We start from the raw sequence: 20,568 nt of genomic DNA on the forward strand, positions 1-20,568 counted from the left end.
GGTCACCTACTAGTCCTCCCACCGCCTGGGTTCCCTCCGCAGACGCTGGGGTCTCCGGAGAGCACGGCCTGATGCTCCCACTCCCAGCCCTGCTAGGTGGGAGCTGGATCCTGCCTGATTCATTCTTTTAATCAGGGATGGAGTGGTGGCAGCAGCTTCCTGAAGGACTCTTCCGACTCCTATTAAAATTAAGTCATTGCTTTAATAAGCAAGGATGGAGGCAGCTGCCGCTGGGGCCCCGGGGGCTCTCAGCGGTCCCCACGGGTCTTAGTGAGCAGCGCACGGCCACGGGGCACGGGGACACCCCTGTCCTTCCACTCCACAGCCAATGCCTCCCTCCCTCCTCTCTCCCAGGGCCTCGCCGAGGGGCAGCTGCCCTGGCAGTGCCTCTGACAATTAGCCATGTGGGCAAACCCTGAGCCCCGGGGGCACCCCTCGGAGGTATGCCCTGATGGGTGCTGGCTCCAGCCCCAGAGATGGGGTCAAGCTAAGCCTGAAAAAAATTATGACTCAGAGCGAGTGTGTGATTTCCTGGGTCACACAGCCAGCTGGAGGAAGCACGGGGGCTTGAGCCCAGGTCCATCTACTCGGTCCACTCCACCACGCAGCCTCCTGTGTCCTGGCCGAGCCTGAAAAGGCACCTGTTCTTGGGACAGGTGCGACATCACCGGGCAGAGGTAGCCAGCCACGTCCCTCGCTAGCTCTGTGGTCGGCGGTGAAGTGCCTCACGTAGACAAGTGCCTCAAGTTCTCCATCCGTCATGTGGGATATCAGGGCATCGGGACCTTGAGCGAGATGACAAATGTGAAATTGCTCTGGAAACTGTAGAGTGCGTGCCCCTTGAGGAAGTGGGGGCCCAGAGCTGTGGGGAAAAGGCGAACCTGAAGGATGTCAGGGCAGGCGGGGAGGGAGCAGCAGCCAGGAGCAGAGGGGGGATGTGGGCTGTGGAAGGGGGAAGGGGTCCCCGCAGGTGTCAGGCTCAAGGACATAGGGGGCATCTGGTCGGCCGCATGGGGCTGGGGCTGGGGTTGGGGCATCCTGAGGAGCTAACAGCAAGAAACTGGGAGGCCACACTTCTGGGACCGAGCCAGAAATGGCCAGGGTCGGCAGGCTGTGGCTGGCTGTGCCAGCACCAGCCACGTCCTAGCCGCTGCGCCTTGGTCTGCTCGCTGCGTGGCCCAGGAAATGCAGCTACATTTCAGGGCTGTGGTGAGGACTGGCATGTGTATAAACCGCCTGACATATAGTAGGTGTTTAATAAATGGTTCCCATTATGATAATGATGGGGATGATTAGCAAATTACTTCGAGTCTGTTTCCTAGGCTGTCGAGTGGAAAGAATCAGATCGATGTCACAGTGTCCTTGGGAAACTGAAAGGTCGTCACAGGAGACCGCCCAGCACAGTGCCGGGGGCACAGGAGGCGCTCAGCCATCACCAGTTCCTTCTCCCCTGGCTCCCTCTCTGTCCCAGTGAGAAGGAATGGAACCTGCGGTGGACGTGATAGGAAGGCAGGCTTTGGTCCCTTCTGAGAGCTCTCAGCTCCCCTTGAAAGTTACTGAGCTCCCCAGGCCTGGAGGCATCCCAGGAGAAGAGAGATGACGTGTCAGCGAGTGAGGCTGGACTCAAAGCCGCAGCCTTGCGAGCTTGGAGGAAGCACGTCCCATGATTCTGCTCCATGTGATCAGACTGCCCGGCCCTGGCCTGCACCACACGCAACCTTGGACTCGGAGTCAGAAGGCTGTGGGCGGAATTCCAGCTCATTCTCCCCTTTTCTCAGAACCTTCCCGTAGCAGTTGCACAATAAGCCATTCTCCCTCAGGGCCAGAAGGATGTCTGCAACCTTCAGCTGCCCGCCAGCGAAAGCCTCCTGCTTACACATCTATCCACACAGCAACCCCTCCCCTGGAATTTCCCCAACTCAGGAAGAGAGCAGAGACTCCTCCCAAAGTGGATAGAGGCTGGCCTAGCCCCTCCTGGGAGCCCCGCGGTGCCGCTGGATGGCTCCCCGCCTCTGGCCCCGGCTCCCCGGCTCCCCGGCCGTGGCAGCCCAGGCCCAGGCCCGGCAGGTGTGTTTGGAGAAGTGTCTCCCACGTCTCACCCCGTACATGTTCCCCGGCTCAATTACAGGCTCAATTTTCTTTTCTGTTTAATCCCCAAATCAATATGTGTTCATACATATTTAATCGGGAGGCCGTTTTTATTAGAGTGGGGATTAGTTTTACATCTTTCTCCCCACCGCTTAGACGGCATCCAACACTCACATGGAAGATGAGTAGATTAATGAGGGAAAGGCCCGGCCAAGTCAGAGAAACTGAGACGGCCACTCCTGGGCGGCCGTCCCTTCTGCCTGTGCCGGTCATCCTGCCGTGCCCCAGCTTCCTCTCTCCGGGGCCAGCCCTGCAGCCCGCCCCTCCCCCCAATTCCTGCTGGAGGTCCCTGTGCAGGGAAGCTCCCTGGGGTCCTTCCAGGCCTGCTTTCCACCCCTTCCCGCTAAGGGCCAGGAGAACCAGGGCCAGCTGCCTGTTAGAGGTCAGAGAGGGGAGGTCGCCCTCAGCCTTGCCTTCCAGACTACATGTCTCCTTCCAACTCCGAGTCAGGGCTGAGCAGAATAAATTATCACCCTTTCACGGCGTAATCACTGTCACACTCGGCCCCAGCTGCCATCTGCTTCTTCACCAGCATCCCCACCTCGCCAAGCTGGAGGGAAGGAGAGGTCACGTGCACCTGTAGGTCACCGTGCTGGCCAGAGAAGGACGAGGACAAGGACACTCTGGGCCTGGATGAGTTTCTCTGCCGCCGGTCACAGCAGAGCAGGCGGGTCAGGAATGGGCAGGTGCGTCAGGCCCCAGCTACACGGCATCTCGTCTCACCCTCATCGCATCGCTAGGAGACACAGCCTGCTCTGACCATCCGCTTTCAACCCGGTGGAAACTGGGGCTCAGCGGTCCCACAAAGAGGAGACAGCAGCCCTGGCTTGGGGCCAGGATGCACACTGTGGGTCTATGCACACCGCAGTTCGCGGCACCCTGCCTCCCTCCTTCGTGTCGCAGTCCTCTCCTCTGCTCAAGCCGGGGGCCACTAAAGGTGACATCTAGAGACGAGAATATTTGGGGAGCAGTGGTTATGGGCAGGAATTTGCCAGCTACGGAGGAATCTGGGGGCCGTGAGTGGGGTTACCGACTCAGCTCCCAGCCACCTCCTCTCTCCTCTATCCCTTCATGGACTCTGGCCTAACACACCTGTGCACACCTCTGCCTGCTCTGTACTCAGTCCTACGAGCGAGGCTGGTCGGAGGTGTGCCTGCACACAGCGTGCCTCCGCCCGGCTCTCTCCATCCCAGAGCCCTGCCGTCTGTCGCGGGCCTCGTGCAGCTGGGCCTTCGGTCTGGGGTGGCCCTGTGCCTCTCCCACCCAGAACGCACCCCATTTGCAGTCATTTGTTTGTAGAGACAAGGCCTGACTGACTCACCATTGGATCTTGTTTGTCACTGTCATGGAGAACAAACACTGAGGGCCGAGAAAAGAGGGAGGGAGAGCCCTGGCTGGTTTGGCTCAGTGGATAGAGCATCAGCCTGCGGACCGAAGGGTCCCAGGTTCGATTCTGGTCAAGGGCACATGCCTGGGTTGAGGGCTCGGTCAAACATGCAGGAGGCAGCCGATCAATGATTACCTCTCATCATTGATGTTTCTGTCTCTCTCTTCCTCTCCCTTCCTCTCTGAAATCAATAAAAATATTTTTTTAAAAAAAAAAGAGGGAGGGAGAAAGGACAGGGCACAAGGTGAAATAAGAGGAGAAGGGAGGAATAAGGGAAGGAGGAGGGAGTCAGAGAAGAAACTTGGGCCACTTTGAAAGACCAGATGCCCTCCAAAGGCCCTAGGCTTTCCTCTCATTCTGGGCGGAAGTTTGACCGGCTCCCAGAGACTCGCTGAGGTGGTAATGCAGGACCAGCTATTCCATGGATTTCCCGGGAGGACACTGTCAGCTGAACCAGCCCCTTCACAGAGGCCAGGGGTCCAGAGGCAAAGGGAGGGACAGCCTGAGCTCCAGTGACTGACTTCATATCTAATGACCCCATGCACTTGACACGGGACCGGGCAGAACCAGGCTGGAGAGTTCTTCTGGCCAAGAGCCCTCCAGAGCGTGCCTCCTGCGGCCCGCCCCCCCCCCTCCCCCCCCCCCATCCCAGGCTGGCCGGCTGGAAAGGGCCCGTCCGTGCCCCCGGGGCTGTCCGGGATCAACACCGCCAGGCTCTCTCACACTAACCACTTGGCAGCCTGTGTTTGACGATCGGATTAATTCCTGAACAAAACAGATAACGTAGGCAGTGTGATTCCTCATTTAGCTGTCAGATCAGAATAAAATATGTGTGAGAGAGAAAACCCAAGGGAAAAGGAGTGGATAATGACAAATTGTGATTGAACGCTCCAGAAGCACACACAAGCCGTCTCCCCCATCGTGCTGGGCTCGCTGTCCCTTAATCTGAACGTACTCTGTGCCGGGCCTTCTCCTTGGCACTTGTTGGCTCTTCCGGAGAGAAGCCTGACCCTCTTTTGTCCACGGTCTCATTTCCTCCGCACACGCAGCAATGCATCAGAGACCGGGCAGAAAAGCCGGCCAGGAGCCCTGCACCTCGCCTCCCCGCACAGCCCGGCCCCCAGGCACAGATCCTCTCGCCGCCACACCCCCCAGGAGAGGCCTTGTACCGCAGACCTCACAGCTTGCACACTTGAAGGGAGAGGGAGGAGAAGGAAAAAAATTGTTTGGTTGTGATGTGTCTACTCTGCCTGTGTCTTAAAATGTCTGTTGTTTTGCAAAACAGAACATAATTCAAATGTAGAGAAGCGATCAATTGAAGCAAGGTCTTCATGATCAGAAATTGTTAGGCTGTGGGGCGGGGGAATCTGAGTAAAAGTTCATCTCTGAATGTCTCCTCACATCCCACAAGGGCCAGTTGGAAAATTAGCAGCCTCTGGAGCCTCTGAGCAGGGGTTGCGGGGAGGGGTGCTGGCCAGCCCCCTTCTCCCAGAAGAGTCCAGAACCTGCTGTCTTGGCTGGTCTCCCTGGTCATCTCTAAGAACAGAGTCTCCAGCTGAAAGGAAGTACTTGGGCCTGAAGGCAGAGGGTGGGATGTGGTGACTTGCAGAAAGTCAGGCTGCCTGAGGATGTGTCTGTGGCCACTTGGACACCTGCAAGGGTGGATGGTCCTGTCCCGTCCTCGCTGAGTGCCGGCTGTCCGGCTGTGAACAGGGGGCTGGCCTGAGTGACCTCAGAGGGTCGGAGCAGCAGGCTTCTGGGACAGGCATCACAGTCCCAGGGCTGCCTGGGCTGCAGGTTGAGGAACACCCACCGTGGGGGGGGTGGATCCACCCAAAATCTCCTCGGAAAGAGCAGATCAGGAGCTGGCTCGTTGGGTCAGTGGGAGAGGAAGAATAGATGGACCATTGCAGAGGGGACCGCCAGTGGTGGTCAGAAATGGAGACCGCGTCACACAGCCTCACACCAACCCTCTGAAGCAGGAATTATAATCCCACTTTAGAGATGGGGAAACTGAGGCTGAGAGGAGTGGAATACCTTGCCCGGAAACTAGGGCCATGCTTGCCACTCTCTCACCCCAAGATCCAGTCTATCACCAAGTGCTTGCTTCCACCTCCAAAATATCGCTGGACTTAGCCCACATCTTTCCATCCCCACCACTGCCCTAAACCATGCCACCGCCACACCTTCCTGGAACTCCTTACAGCAGCCTCCTGGCTGGCCTCCCTCTCTCTAACCTAGACTTCCTCCCACCAACCAGAGATTGCCTTATAAACACAACCTCACATTCCCCCACCTAAACTCTTCAGTGGCTCCCCATTGCCCTCAGGGCGAAATCAGCCTCTTTCACAGGGCACTCAAGGCTCCTCCCCATCCCTGCCCAGCTCTGTGCCTTCATCTCGTGCCACTTCCTTCTTCGCACTCCAGCCCTAGCCGTCCAAACCACAGCTGCAGCCCTTTGTACATTCGGTTCCCTCTGCCTGGTGCACCCACTCCTCTCCCTCTCATTTGGTTCTATCACCCTTTAGGGCTCCCCTGAGCTGTCACCTCCTTCAGGAGCTTCTGTGACTCCCACCCAGGTTAATATTTTCCACCCACCCCTTCTATTCTTCCAAAGCCCCCTGTACCTCCTGCATCCCATCCCACTGAGATGGCCAGCATGCTAGCTTAAACCCCCATTGGCCCATAACTTAAAGAAAGTAAGGACTACATTTCCCTTATTTGTCATCTACCCTGAGCACCCAGGGCCATTCCTGGCACACAGTAGGCACTCGAGAACTACTTGCTGGGCCAATGATTGAATGAATGAATGAATGAATGAATGAGAGAATGAACGATGAGGCTCTCCTTCTCTGTATGTCCAAATGTATAAAAAGCATGGACAAGTCCATCAATAAGGCAAGCACTCGCTGCTCGCAGCCTGTCCTTGGCGGGGAGTTGGGTGATGGATTTCCGGAGGTGATGCATGGGAGCGTGAGAAGGGCGGAGTGGACGCATGGAAGAATAGAATATAGATTCCTATAGATTAATCATTTGTCATTCCTGCCACTCGGCACACTCACGTACACACACTCCTGCCCTACACGGACCCCCCTCTTCCCTGAAGCAGCACAACTCATGCTGCCCTTGGACCATGCAACAGGGGCAAACACACTCACAACCCTCATACACAACGACACAAACACACTCAGAGGCACTTCACCCAAGTGTACACATCACGAGAGCCCTCGAACACACAAATGCAGACACACACTCTGCACCATTTCTTAATTCGCAGCTTTCCTACCACCTAGGGGAGCGCGCGCGCACACACACACACACACACACACACACACACACACGCATGCACGCACTCCTCCAGTCTCCGGGCCCACCAGCCATGCGAGTATGCTGTGTTCCTTGAAGTCTGGGGGGGTCATCCTTGGGTGTCTCTGCCTCAGTAGCACTTGAGATCCTCAACCATGCCCTTGTCCCCCTCCGAGACCCTCTTAACCCACAGGGACCCCCACTCTCTTTACCCTGGTCATCTGCGGAAATGCTGAGCTTTTACCTTGTGCTGCCAGGAAAACAGCCCTGGCCCTTCTCCAAGCTCCATTGTGACTCCTGGTTATTGAGAACTACTAGTAAACCCCATAAATGCCCCACCTTCCCCAAAGCCCAGGAACCTAGGCCCCCAGGTCTCTGCCTACTCCCAGTGGCAGCCACTCCTTCCTTGCACCAGTCACAGCCCACTAAGGATGTCCGTCATTATTCATCCACTCATTTGTTCAACAAGCAAACACTTATTCCTGATGGCTCGGAGCTACATCCAAAAGAATGGGCAGTACCTCTGCCAGGCAACTGCTGCCATGGAGCCGGCCATCCACGGAGACCCAGATGTTCAGAGAGAACCAAATTCAAGGGCAGAGAGGTCACTCAAATCAGGAGCAGGACACTGCTGGCTACGAGTCAACTAGCAATGGCCTCTGGGTCCCCACTGAGACTTATGAAAAAGAGCTGGCCACAAGAAGGCCAGCTTGTCCACGCCCCGCTCCCAAGCATGGTGATCTCAAACGCTTAGGCAACTCCAGAGATGCAGCAGGAAGAACCAGCCCTTCCTGACTGTGTCTGTTAGTTCCCCACGGACACACCACATGCCAGCCTCAGGTCTTGCTGACGACCTGGACGAGAGCCTAGGGCACACACAAAGCCACACAGAGGGTGCCACGGGGCCTCAAGAGGTCACTATTTCCTCATCTGTGGTGGAGGGAGGGTTGGAGACATCAGAATGCAAGAACCCTGAGCTCCTTAGACCAGCAGCCAACAACCGTTGGTCTGTGGACCACTGGTGGTCCGTGAGGTCTGAAAAGTTGGTGATCGCTGACTTAGACCACCCTGGAAGGGGCTGGGCAGTGCTGGGCTGCAAGGGGCTTCCGGTGCCCATTCTGCTGGGCCCAGCCTCCTGGAGTCTCTATGGCCTCCTTGGAGAGCCATTCCACTCTGGCGTCTCTGTGGATCTTGGGGTGCAGAAAGGGGCATGTGGCACCCCATCTGTTGCCTTTGATCTCAGTCACACTCAAGTTTCTCCAACAGCCGGCTGCCTCTCCGTCTCTCCATCTCCCTTTGAAGTTGTTAAGTAAAGACCGCTGTAGATTACAGCCATTTCAGCCGCCTGCAGCGGGACCTGCTCAGGTTGCCTTCTCTTTGCTATTAGCCTGTTTGCTCTGTCACTGGAGGGTGTGGCAGTAGGTCTGAAGCCCCCATTCTAGGCCAGCTGATGGCAGAGCTCCTCCCTCCCACAGGTCCTGGGCAGTCGTGCAGTGGTGACCTGGCATCTCTTTGTGTGCCATGCTCCCAGGAGATGTCTCTGCAGTGACTTTATTAGCCCTGCAAGCACTGAGCTGGGTACCTCTGGGGATGCCAACCTAGGTCTCAACGCCCTCAAGAATGGCTTGGGGAGCTCTCCGTGGTGCTGAATCCAGGTCCCACACCAGCCCCCCAAATTAAGGTCTGAACCCTCAGCACCACACTGAATGGGAAGATAGTCCGCATCTCTCCTCTCTTGCTCATACAACTTTGATTTTCTTTGGGCAAATTGCCTCTCCCTCATCCTTTCCAAGGTTCGATCTTCTATCCTGCTTCTCTCTCTCTCTCTCTCTCTCTCTCTCTCTCTCTCTTCTCTCTTTCTCTCCTCTCTCTACTGGCTCCACCTCCCTTCTCTGCAGCTCAAGCCTTTCATGTCACCTCTGTGGCTGGCAGCCAGCGTGAACTTTTCAAAGCACAAGTCATGTCACCCCACTGCTATAAACCCCTCAGCGGCTTCACATTGCACCTACAGGAAAGATTAACAACTTAGCTTCTTGACATACAAGGCTCAACCCACCATCCCAAAGCCTCATCCCACTGGCTGTTTCACTGTCCCACTGCTGCCCTTTGCCCCCTCCCTGGGAAAGGCCTTTGTCTGACCGCCCCCTCCCCTTCTTTGTCTAGCACCGTGGTCGGCAAACTGCTGCTCGCGAGCCACATGCGGCTCTTTGGCCCCTTGAGTGTGGCTCTTCCATAAAATACCACGGCCTGGGCGAGTCTATTTTGAAGAAGTGGTGTTAGAAGAAGTTTAAGTTTAAAAAATTTGGCTCTCAAAAGAAATTTCAATCGTTGTACTGTTGATATTTGGCTCTGTTGACTAATGAGTTTGCTGACCACTGGGCTAGCACATTTACCCTACAGAGCTTGGCTCCTGTGTTGCACCCTCCAGGAGGTCCTCTCTGGCCCCACCATCCAGGCGAGGCATTCCTTGAGTTACTTTCTTACAATTGCTCTCCTTTCCTTGGAAGCACTTGCCTTGGTTTTAACTCACCACTCACCTGCGTGGCTATGTGACTAATACCTGTCCCTGCAGTCCCATTAGACAGTAAGTTCCATGAGAATAAAGGCTTCGTGTGTGTTTATTCAAAGTCATCGTCAAGGCCTAACGCAATACATATTTATTGACTGCCTGAATGAATAAATGAATAAGGAGAAGAGGTTAATTGCTGTGGGTCTGAGGGAGCTAGCAGCCCCCAGCCATGCTAACTCAACTCAGATCGGGCCATTTCATCAGACCAAATGTGAGGTTGGCTCCTAGGAAAAGAAATAAAAACAGGCCCTTCCTCTCAGCCCACACTTTGATTGCTGGGAGCAGGGCCACAGAATGTTGAGTGCATGGATCTGGGTTCGAGCCTTGACTCCAGCCCTTCCTAAGAAACCCACACTTTATGAAACACAGTGATTGCAGAAGGGCCTGAGCTAGTAACCCCTGAATTTCACAGACCAGTCCTCCTCCCGGTAGGGCTCGGCTTAAACAAGCCACCTGCAGGTTCAGAACCAAGGCCAGAAAAACAGGTAAACCAGGAAAATCCTGGAAGCCACCAGAGATGTGGTGCTGGCAGGGGCCAGAGCCTGGGCATCCAGACCCTTGACTCTAAACCTGGTACTCGCTCCCCCAGATCATGACCTGGGCTGTCTCCTCGGCCCCTGGGTCCTACCTTCACCCTGCAGAGCCTGGATTAAGGTCTTTGGCTACCTCCCCCCGCCCCTCCCCTCTGCCATCAGCTCATTCCCCGGCCCCACCCTCACCCCCAGCACATCAAGCCCCAGAGAAACCATGCTCTCTGGTTCTGCTAGAAAGGAAGATGCCTTTCGTTGGCTAGTCAGCCCTGCATCACTAAAACTGGGCCAAGGACCTGCGTCTGGTCTCCCAGCCTTCTCCTCCCAAAGCCTCTCCAAAGGGGAAGGGGAGACCCACACAGCGCCACCCCTTGCTGCTCCAGGCCTGTTAATGAATTCAGCCTTCGGGAGAAGGACGGCTGTGTTAATGGTGCTGGTGAAAAATGAGGGGAGGAACAGTGAAGCAAATTTCTTTTTATTGACTTTTAGTGAGCTATTTAATCCAAACAGCTCATTATCTGCAATATAAATATACTATATAATGGATTTTGCAATAAGAACAATTAGTTTTGCAATTAGCATGAGAATAAGCTCTCCCCAACTGCAGAGAAGGCAAGGCCCAGGCATGGGGGCGGGGGTGAGGGGGGGAGCTGTGAGAGGAGAGAAGGAAGCAGCCCTCCAGGTGGAAAGGACAGGGCAGCCCCCACCCCAACTCCACTTCTTCGTGTGGCCCCAGATTCACAGGGAGGTGAGCAGACGAGAGAGCAGAACTGCACTGGAGGGTGTTAAAGTCACAGGCTTTCAGCAGGTCTGGGCTCACAGCTCAGCACCATCACTTACCAGCTGTGCAACCTCAGGCAAGTCACTTAAGGTCTCTGAGACTTAGCATCCTCATTTGAAAAAAAAAAATGGGCATCACCCCGGTACCTCTTCGTGAATTGTTAGGAGGATGGCAGGACGGGGTGCCTCGGTCTCTGGCACAGAGCACATCCTCAGCGACCCCTTCTGAGCGTGATGAGCTGGCATCTCTCTGCGCTGCATTGGCTCTGCGCCCGGAAAGAAGGAATCGCGTCAGTCGGGACATAGTGGGCACTTAATAAATAGTTCCTGAAGAAATGCTGCTAAGCAAGTGAAACTCACTGGCTGCTCAGCCCAGTGCCTGGTACACAGTAGGCACTTCATAAATATCCCTTGAATCGATGTTGCGAAGTCAATGAAACTCGGTGGCTGCTTCCCTCCCGTCCCATGGCAGCAGCCTTGTCTCTGGTAGCCTTGCAGACACTCACTCTGACCGAGGTCAGTCTGCCAAAACGTGCACCCTCCACAGGCCTGTTTCTGGGCTCTCCCAGCCTGGCTCTTTTGCTGCCTCCTCAGCTAGCTCCTCAGAGTCACGGCCTCCCACTCATGTCCCCTCCCCTCCGCAGCCCCAGAGCCTTTCTGAACATGGCTCAAGGTCAGCCCTTGCCTGCCCCCAGCTGCCTGCTGTCCCCTGCCCCTGCCCTGAACTGAGGACACTGGCGCTTAAAGGCAATGGGGAGGTGTCCACATTGTATTCCAAAGGCAGAGAGAACAGACTTTGGGGATTTCCAAATGTCCCCAACGCAATAGAACACAGACGTGAAGGCACAGACGCTCAGCCAGATGGCCCAGGTTTGGATCCAGGAGCACATTTTCTAGCTGTGTGACACTGACAAGGCCCCTAACCTCATTTGCCTCCGCTGTAAAGTGGAAACAATATATTAATTACTAGAGGCCCAGTGCACGAATTTGTGCACGGGTGGGGTCCCTCGGCCTGGCCAGGGGTCAGGGCGATCAGGGCCACAGGAGGTTGGCCTGCTGGGGTAGGGACCGCAGAAGGTTGGCCCGCTGGCCCGATCCAGGCCATTGGGGCCGGCTGGCCGCGGGGGAGGGACCAGGGGAGGTTGGCTATGGGAGTGCAATGACCACCAGGGGGCAGCTCCTGCATTGAGTGTCTGCCCCCTGGTGGTCAGTGTGCATCATAGCAACCGGTCGACCTGTTGTTGGGTCATTTGGTCGCTTAAGCTTTTATGTATATAGATGGCCTAGAATTTGGGGATAATTAAATAAGAAGTCCATGGGAGCCACCAGTACCTGCCACACAGTAAGATCTCAACAATGTTCATTGCCACTGTATCACATCCTGTGGTGGGTTAGCGAGACCACACTTCTTAGATCACACTCTCGGGGCCCGACTCAGCCACTGCTCGGTCTCTCTCCAGGAAGCTTTCCTGGAGGTACTTCATGTCTTCGTCAGTCCCTACAAAGTAGCAGGCTCGCTGTGGGATACTCCACACACACATTACTTAAGCCTCGCACCTCTAAGGGTAGGGTTAGGCACTGCACAGGTGGGGAAACAGAGACTCCGGGAGGGGCGAGACTTGTCCAGGGTCATACTGCTGGCAAGTGGTGGAACCAGAACCCAACCCCAAGTCTTCCTAAGCTCCAACCTCTTCCCCAGGCACTAAATGTGGCCCTGAAGACACAAGCAAAGGCAAGGAAGAGTCCTTTCATTCTCCCACTTGAGGCTCCAGGTGCTCTGTCCTAGGCCCTGCTGGGCAATTGGCCAAGTGGCTTGAGCAGGACCTGGAGGAGACAAGGAGATGGCGCTCAGGAACCTGAGTCTCAGGATCCCCCCAAGTCAGCCTCAGGGACACACAGTCCGGGCAGTGGCAAAGACAGTCGTCCTGTGCTTGCCAGGGCCCTCCTGACCTTGGGCTGAGGCTGGCGTGACCTTCAGGCTCCCACCATGGCTGGCTGTGGGTGAGCAGTCAAACATCTGGCACACACAGCCTTCAGGCAGAAGACGGAAGATTTCCTGGCACGTGAACACGCGGGGAGGAAGACTCAGCTCCCACCTTAGAAAGGAGGATGGGTGAGGACCCCGAGAGGCATGAGGCCACCCAAAGGCTGGTGGAAATCTCTGGACGTCATGGCCAAGAATGCTGGTGACAGGCGCACAGCCCCAGTTCTGCCATTTACTTGCCCCGAGACCTGGGGCTTGTCCCGTGTTCTTTCCTCATCTGTAAAGTGGGGACAATGATACTCTCTACCTTCCAGGGCTGGAGTGAGATGAAGCATGGGAGTGCCAAGCCAGGCCCTGGCCCCCAGGAAACGGAAGCTCTATGTCACTACTCTTCTGCTTTAAATGGTAGGTTCTGGGGAAAGGCAGGGGTCAGACAAGGTCAAGACAAGGCCGTCTTCTCCAGGTCTCAGTTTCCCCACCGGTACCCGAGGGTCAGCCAGCGGCTCGGTGCCTTTCCTCCCCTCCCTGACCTTGCCCTTGGTCCCCAGCTGCGGCCTCAGCAGAGCTGTCTGATTCCCATCCCAGTTGGCCCGTGGCCCTTCCGCAGGCGTGCAGAACAGAGCGCTCGTAGCCACAGTGTGGAGAGGTGCCCTCCGTGGGGGAGGCCAGCGGGGTGCGGAGAGGTCATCTCCATTACAAACTGGCTGTGATGAAGCCATTACTTACCGTAATGGGATGCTTTCAGTGGGAGGTGATGCCTGCCACCGCCGATAACACAGGTGACGGCCACCGCGGCCCGGCAGGCTGCAATAACACCGGCTCTCCCCTCTGCGACAGTTCAGGCTCCCGCGCTCATCGAAAAGTCCATTTCCCAGCACAGCCGGGTACACTTCCCCGTGACAAATGCCTGCGCGCCTTTAATCTGTTACAAGCAGAAGAGGCCCAGAGGAAGCGCTCCATCACGAAAGGATGTTAGTGGAAGCTGCTGGTGAGCGCCCGAATGAGGGCGGGCAGCGCGAGTCTGAGTCCCCAGGTCTTTGCACTTACGGGGACTCAGGAGCCCAGAGCCAGGTTCAGGAGGGGTCTGCCGCAGTGTGTGGGCCCCGGGGTGAGTGGGGGTGCCACACGGGTGTATGGGAAGTGTCTTCATGCGTCTGTGCTTGGGTGGGCATGGGGTGCCTGTGTGTGTGCCTGTGTGAGTGTGTGAACGCGTGTCTGTGAGTGAAGGCAGGAGAGGGTATAATAGCTGCAACGTGTGAGGGCAGATGAGTGCCAGGAGTGGGGGAGCAGGTATCCAGGGTACCTGGAGTCTGCATAAGTGTGCAACAATAGGTGTGTGCCTGTGTGTGCCTGTGTGTGTACACACTAGGTCTATGAGCATGAGGACCTGAGGGATGCATCTGCATGAGAAGGCTGGGGGAGGGGGTGCCTGTGTGAGGGCCTGCCTAAGGGCCTGGGTGTAAGTGGGTGTGTCTGGGTAAAGACCTGTGTGTATGTGTGTGTGTGTGTGTGTGTGTGTGTGTGTGTATGTTTGAATGTTTGTGCACATGGAGAACGTATGTGTGTATGATGAGTGTGTGAGCATTCATGTGTGTACCTGAAGAGGGCAGAGCGGGGTTTAATGGCACAACCAGCCTCCCCAGACCTCCAGGGAAGACTGCTGGGGGCCCTGAGCACAGGCCCTGAGGTCCTCATAATTCCTGCCAGGTTGTCCCGACACCGGGGAGCTCCCTGGGAGGCTGGGGATTCACCCTGAGCCAGGGGTTGGGGGAGAGGGGTGGAGGGGGACACAGAGGCCAGAGGTGCCCTCTCCCAGCCTAGATCCTGGGCACAGAGTCTGGGCCTCAGGGTGGGGACTATCTGAGAAGGGGCACTCAGCTCTGGGAGGAAGCCAGAGACCACAAAACCACATCCACCTAAGGATGGCCAGGGGGTGGGAGGAGCAAGGAGGCTCTGAGAATAGCCCAGAGAGGTCACTGGCAAGGCTGGGGCCAGAACCCCGTTCAGAGGAGCCAGGCTGAAGGGAGCACAGATGGGGGAGGGGGGGCAGCTTCATGCCGGGAGCTACTAAAGGGGCCCAGCAGCGTGGGGCTCCGGTTTTCTGATCTAAGGAACGAGCCCCGGATGCTGGAGGGCAGCGACAGAAGGAAACGTGAACTGATGGTCCGGCAGGTGCCGGCCTGTGCCAGCCGGGTCATCGTCATCATCAGTATTGATGCTACTGTGCCTCAGCCCTCAGCACGCAGCAGGCCCTGGGACTCTGGCTTCCAATCAGAACCCCTGGACATTCTAAAACATCTTCTCTGAGGACCGACTCTGTACCCTCAAGCATGTTGTGTGGTTATTTATGGGCATGATTATGATTATGGGCATGACTTATTGTACATAGCTACTCTGTATCAGGACATATATGTGCTTCCCATGCGTGATTTCATTTGTAAATAGCAACAAACAGAGAGAACAATGCTATTGAACTTCTAGTGTGAACTTCCCACGTGCTGGGCATGGGCTTACACCTACAGCATCACGACCTCCCTGAGGAAGGTGAGGGGCAGGGCGGGCAGCCGCGGGCCCCAGGTCCCACCGCCGACAAGCACAGGACCCGGCATTGAGCTAGGCCAGTGGTCGGCAAACTGCGGCTCGCGAGCCACATGCGGCTCTTTGGCCCCTTGAGTTTTTAGCAAAGGCCAGCTTAGGAGGACCCTAATTAAGTTAATAACAATGTACCTACCTATATAGTTTAAGTTTAAAAATTTGGCTCTCAAAAGAAATTTCAATCGTTGTACCGTTGCTATTTGGCTCTGCTGACTAATGAGTTTGCCGACCACTGAACGAGGCCCATCCTCCAGGAGCCTCCTTGAGGGAGGAGTTCAGCAAGAGCGTCCCTTCCTCCTCTCACCCTGGCGCCTCACACCAGCCGAGCGAGCGAGCGGAAGGTGAAGCCCCAGGGGCGCTGCTGGCTGACTGATGGAGACTGTGCTGCATGCATTAGACAGCCAGATGGGTGGAAAGGGCTCCGTCCTCCGCTTCGACAGAAATAAATAGGAAAATGCCAAGGAAAAGCTCCTGATCATAAAACAGTCCACAAAAGACAAACAGTGGCATCTGTAAAGCGCTTCCCTTTCATATGTATATCCCGCCCAAGGTCACGCAGCAAGGGAACGGCAGAGCCGGGAGGCGGCCAAGGCCCCTGCCACTGCCCAGCCCCGGAGATCCCAGGCTGCGGACAGCGTGGGTTATTTTTCTCAGCTCTGAAGAGGATACACTGGAAAGTGTGTGCATGTGTCTTCTGTTGAATGTTTAGTCTATCCTCTTAAAGAAATGTGTGTAAAAGTAGTGGTCAGAGTAAGGGCCAGATGAGGCTGAGGATGGAGAGGAGGTGCAAGCATGAAGGGGGACCATTGACCTTGAGATGCCTCCTGTGACCTTGAGGGCTTGGGGCAGGGGGACAAACTCTGGGCTGGTGAGTGTGAGGACAGCAGAAGGCAGGAGTTTCCTGACAGCAGAGCTCAGATGTGCTGAGCCCCCACTGTGGGCCAGGCACGGTGCTGGGCCCACACACTGATGCTCCCAGGTAGCCACCCCACTCCAGACCACAGAACACACCATGTCTATCCTTCAAGTGAGTTCAAGCAATTTGCCCAAGATTGCACAGCTCACGGAGGGGAGGCAGGATGTGGAGCCAGGTCTAGTGGGTTCCTTCCCCCCACACATCCAACATGGGGCAACTCCGCACCCCACGTCTGAGCCCTCTTGGTGCACCTGTGGGCCCTGAGCATCCTCACCCTCCAAGGCCTCCGAGCTCAGCTCCGCTATGAGCAGCGCTCACTCTAAGGCACCAGATATGGAACCTGGAATCTCTGTGCCCCAGGAGCCAGGGGCCTGAGCCTCCATTCTCTGCCCCGGTCTCCTTCCCAAAACACTGGCATGGGACCCTCTGTCTGATCTCTGAAGGAACTGGGTTCTCCTCCTAGCCCCTCCCCAGGCTTCTCCTCTGCCAGCCTGGGCCCCATGGCACTGCTCCCATGACACATGCCCTAGGTCAGAGCAGGAAAAACCTCTCCCCTCCCGCATCTCATCCCCAGTGATTCCCGCCCTGTTCGGCACATTCCACGGCAGGAAAAGCATCTACCATCAGTCACGTGGGACTCCTTCCTGGGAAGGCGCCTCTTCTCCAGGTCACGACCCTGCCTGAGTTAGAAGCCCGAGTTAGACCTCCAAGTTGGGCATGTAGTTCCCTGGGGCAGAAAGAAGTGCTGGCCTGGTTAGTGGATAAAATCAACCCCTATTTATCCTTCAGCTCTCAGACCGAACATCACTTCCTCAGGGAGGCCCTCCCTGGCCTACATCAGACTCTCCTTGCCCTCACACCTGTCCCTCAGATCACTCAGCACAATTTACAACCAAACCGTAATCGTGCCAGGCAGCATCGGGTACTTGCCTCCCCCACCAGGCTGCACGAAGGGGGGCTGCACTCACCTATCCATCTACGCGTCCCCAGCACTCAGCACAGAACTCTGTACGCAGTAGGAAAGCAATCAACATTTGCTGAGTGAATGAGTGAATGTTCCCGGCAGAGTTGGGGCGCCCTCCTCTGGGCTCCCACATCCCCTGGACACTATGCCTGTGGCCTCTCTTCCACAGTCTCAGACTCACAGCCCAAGAGCCGAATCTGGCCCAGTAAGAGATTTAAAGTAAACAACTTTATATTTTAAAAATCAATATATTCATTTCTCTTTAAGCATAGGAAGATCTTGGAATGCAAAGCCACCTTCCCACCTGGCAACAATCAGCACCCCTGTTCTCCCAAACCCCTGTTCTCCTTACCCCATCTTCACTCTCCTCCTCACCTGCCCTGACACTCTAGGCATTTGGGTTCGTGACCTCCTGCTCTGTCTCCATAGCCCAGCCCCACCCCAGAGCGTGAGCTTTGTGAGGTCAGCACACCCTGCACGGGGCCTGACACGGAGCACAGGAACTGTGGGTGTGGCTGAACGAGTGGAAACAAGGCAGAGCAGAAGGAAGCCACAGGCAGTGGTGACACCACGTGGAGCAAACCTGGGTGTTAGAAGAAGAGATAGCCTTTCCTAAAGGAACGGGAGCACCGGATTTCACACTCTTTAGGGATTCATAAAGAAAAGATAACTGAGTGTACCAAACGCTTTGTATTTTGTCTCATTAGTTGCTGTGACGCTCGCCGTGCTTAAAGTTGTGGATGGTGAGTAGGTGCATCTTATTGAGACGGTTTAATAGAAATCCACTTTCAACATTTCCCAAGGATGGAAATCCTCTCTACTGGGACCTGGCTCCCAAAAGCAGTCTGATACACTACTGCCACCTGGTGGTTATGAGTATAAATTGCAGGAAGAGCATCCCAAAAGGAAAACACTGCCAGAAGCAGCACAGAAATTGTCAAGAACCTGGATCTCTTCCCCCAAGGCAGAAACAACCTAGGCAAAGGGAAGACACAAAGTAGGGCAGAAATAACCGGTTTAAAGGAGGAATTAAATTTAATGTAATTCATATCACAATTACTGAGTATTTAAGGTACCAAAGTCAGGCAAAGCCAGCCCCAATCCTCTGGGAGCATCTATATAATAAAAGCCTAACCTTGGCTGGTATAGCTCAGTGGATAGAGCATCGGACTGCAGACTGAAGGGTCCCAGGTTCGATTCCAATCAAGGGCACATGCCTGGGTTGTGGGCTCGATCCCCAGTGGGGGGCGTGCAGGAGGCAGCCAATCAATGATTCTCCCTCATCATTGATGTTCCTGCTCTCTCTCCCTCTCCCTTCCTCTCTGAATTCAACAAAAATATATTTTTTAGAAAAAAAAAGCCTAAGCAGAATGACCAGAACGACTGGTCGCTATGATGTGTGGCAGCACTAAGGAGCAGCGAGCTGAGCGGTAAGGAGTCTGCTGCTAAGGAGCAGCGAGCCGAGCAGTAAGGAGTGAGCAGGTGGGTGGTAAGGAGCGAGGGATCCCGGATTGTGAGAGGGATGTCTGACTGCCAGCTTAGGCCCAATCATCGGGGGGATTGGGCCTAAGCCAGCAGTCAGACATCCCCCGAGAGGTCCCAGACTGCGAGAAGGAGCAGGCTGGGCTGAGGGACATCCCCCCCAACCTCCAGTGCACTAATTTCGTGCACTGGGCCTCTAGTTTAACTATAATCAAGACAGCCATAAATAATTCTAGCACAAGGCTGACTGAGACCCGAGTCCAGACCTGTCAAATCCTGACTGTGGGTGTTGCAGCTCAGCTTGAATTAATCACAACAGCTGATAAAATAAGCCATGCGTCGGGCAAAGTGCTTCTTTATATTTTATCTCCAGTAAATCTTTACAACAATCTTTTGAAGTAAATCCTATTATTATCCCATCCTGCAGATCAGAAAACTGAGGCTCAAAGAGGTGAAGTCACGTGCCCATAGTCAAAGAGCCGGTGGGTGGCAGAGAAAGGATTCATATCTGGCTTAGGCCTGGCTGACCCCAGACTTTTGCCATTTCTTTATAGTCTCCTGACTGCTCTAGACCCCAAATGGCCTCTCTGAGATTTCAGAGCCCATCTGAAATAAGCATTTACCCTCCCTGTGGTCTCAGCAGGTCTCTGGAGGTAGATAAGCTCAAAGAAAAGTGTTGAGCCTGCCCACTTTATACCCCTTCTCCTGGGCCTCTATTTCACAACGCCCCACCCGCCATAGGTTTCCTGGGCCCTGCGTGCCCCAGGGTAAGCTGGCTTCCAGTCCTGAGCCTGGAGCCCCAGCCCTGGTCCTCTCCCCACCAAGTCCACAGCCCATCTGGGCAACACGGAGCCTTGTTTGCTGACTGGCAAGTTCTCAGTGTGGGACCGGGCTCCTCAGAGAGAAATACAAAACCGTAATTGTCCCCAGATTGGTTTGTGCTCTTTGTGGAAAGAAACAATACACAGCCTTTGTGTTTAAAAGAAAAATTACTGAAACAAAAAAAAAATTTAGTTCACACTCTTTTGAATTGAGAGAAAAAGTAAACACTATTTCCCAAATCTATGTTCACTGGGAAGCCTCCTTTTATTATATTTATGCAAAAACATGAGCCAAATCTCATCCTATGCCACTTTAAAACCCGTTCGATAATAAAATGCAAACGCTGTTTGCAAAGAATTACAGAGGATCAAGTTCTGGCCTATTGTGAGGAGGCGTTTAAAATTAAGAATTTTAAGCTTCATGTATCCCAATTTTATTTTGCAATAATCCATGCCTTTAACTTACCCTGTTTATATTTGTTCCGAATAATGTGGCCAAAAATCCACTGAACAGTGATTGTGAAAAGGATAACTCATTATCCGCTTTCCCCCAGACATAAGCAGGAGAAAGGAAGGTGTTTGCTTGTGCTCCCAGAATTCTTTGGAAATATCTGCTTTCAGACATTTTGTAATATTGTGGAGTGTGCATATTTCTGCCCGGGAGCTTTATCATTTTTAAAAGGTACTAAAAGGAGCAGAAAGGAGCACCCATAGCCCCGTCACAATGGAGCCTAATTTGCATAGCGACCTGAAGAATTCTGGAACATCGCCATGGCTCTCCTGTGAGCGTTTATATGAAGGGTCTGCAATGAAGACCGGGAGTGGTTGCCAGAGGGATCTCACACACTCCGCCCCACAGCCATGAAGGGAATATGAGAGCCCAGTGCCAAGAGGGCACTCCAGGGAGGATGGGCATTGCCGGAAAGCCACCTACACCAAAGCAGCCCATGAGTGCATGGCTCGTGGTGACCGAGCAGACAGCAGCCGCCGCCTCTGCAAACCACGGGCCAGGGAGCTCGCAGAGTTGTGTAACCAACTTGGCCCATTCAATTGGTGTTAAAATTACCCAAAGGTGAATAACTTGAT

General features: G+C 54.8%; 1 long non-coding RNA gene across 2 annotated transcripts; it reads right to left on the minus strand.

Moving 5' to 3' along the window:
• Window positions 1-318: 318 nt before the first annotated feature.
• On the minus strand, window positions 319-20,121 carry LOC114234974 (uncharacterized). 2 transcript variants are annotated; one of them, XR_008557006.1, is made up of 4 exons: window positions 19,949-20,121; window positions 13,431-13,626; window positions 10,868-10,986; window positions 319-785 (listed from the first exon to the last, which is right to left on the minus strand). It is a non-coding gene; the product is annotated as an uncharacterized LOC114234974 (long non-coding RNA). The 2 variants fall into 2 exon arrangements; XR_008557007.1 differs by lacking the exon at window positions 19,949-20,121 and adding an exon at window positions 15,604-15,673.
• Between the last annotated feature and the right edge of the window lie 447 nt (window positions 20,122-20,568).

This window comes from Eptesicus fuscus, chromosome 9 (assembly GCF_027574615.1).
Source record: "Eptesicus fuscus isolate TK198812 chromosome 9, DD_ASM_mEF_20220401, whole genome shotgun sequence".
NCBI classification, from domain to species: domain Eukaryota; kingdom Metazoa; phylum Chordata; class Mammalia; order Chiroptera; family Vespertilionidae; genus Eptesicus; species Eptesicus fuscus.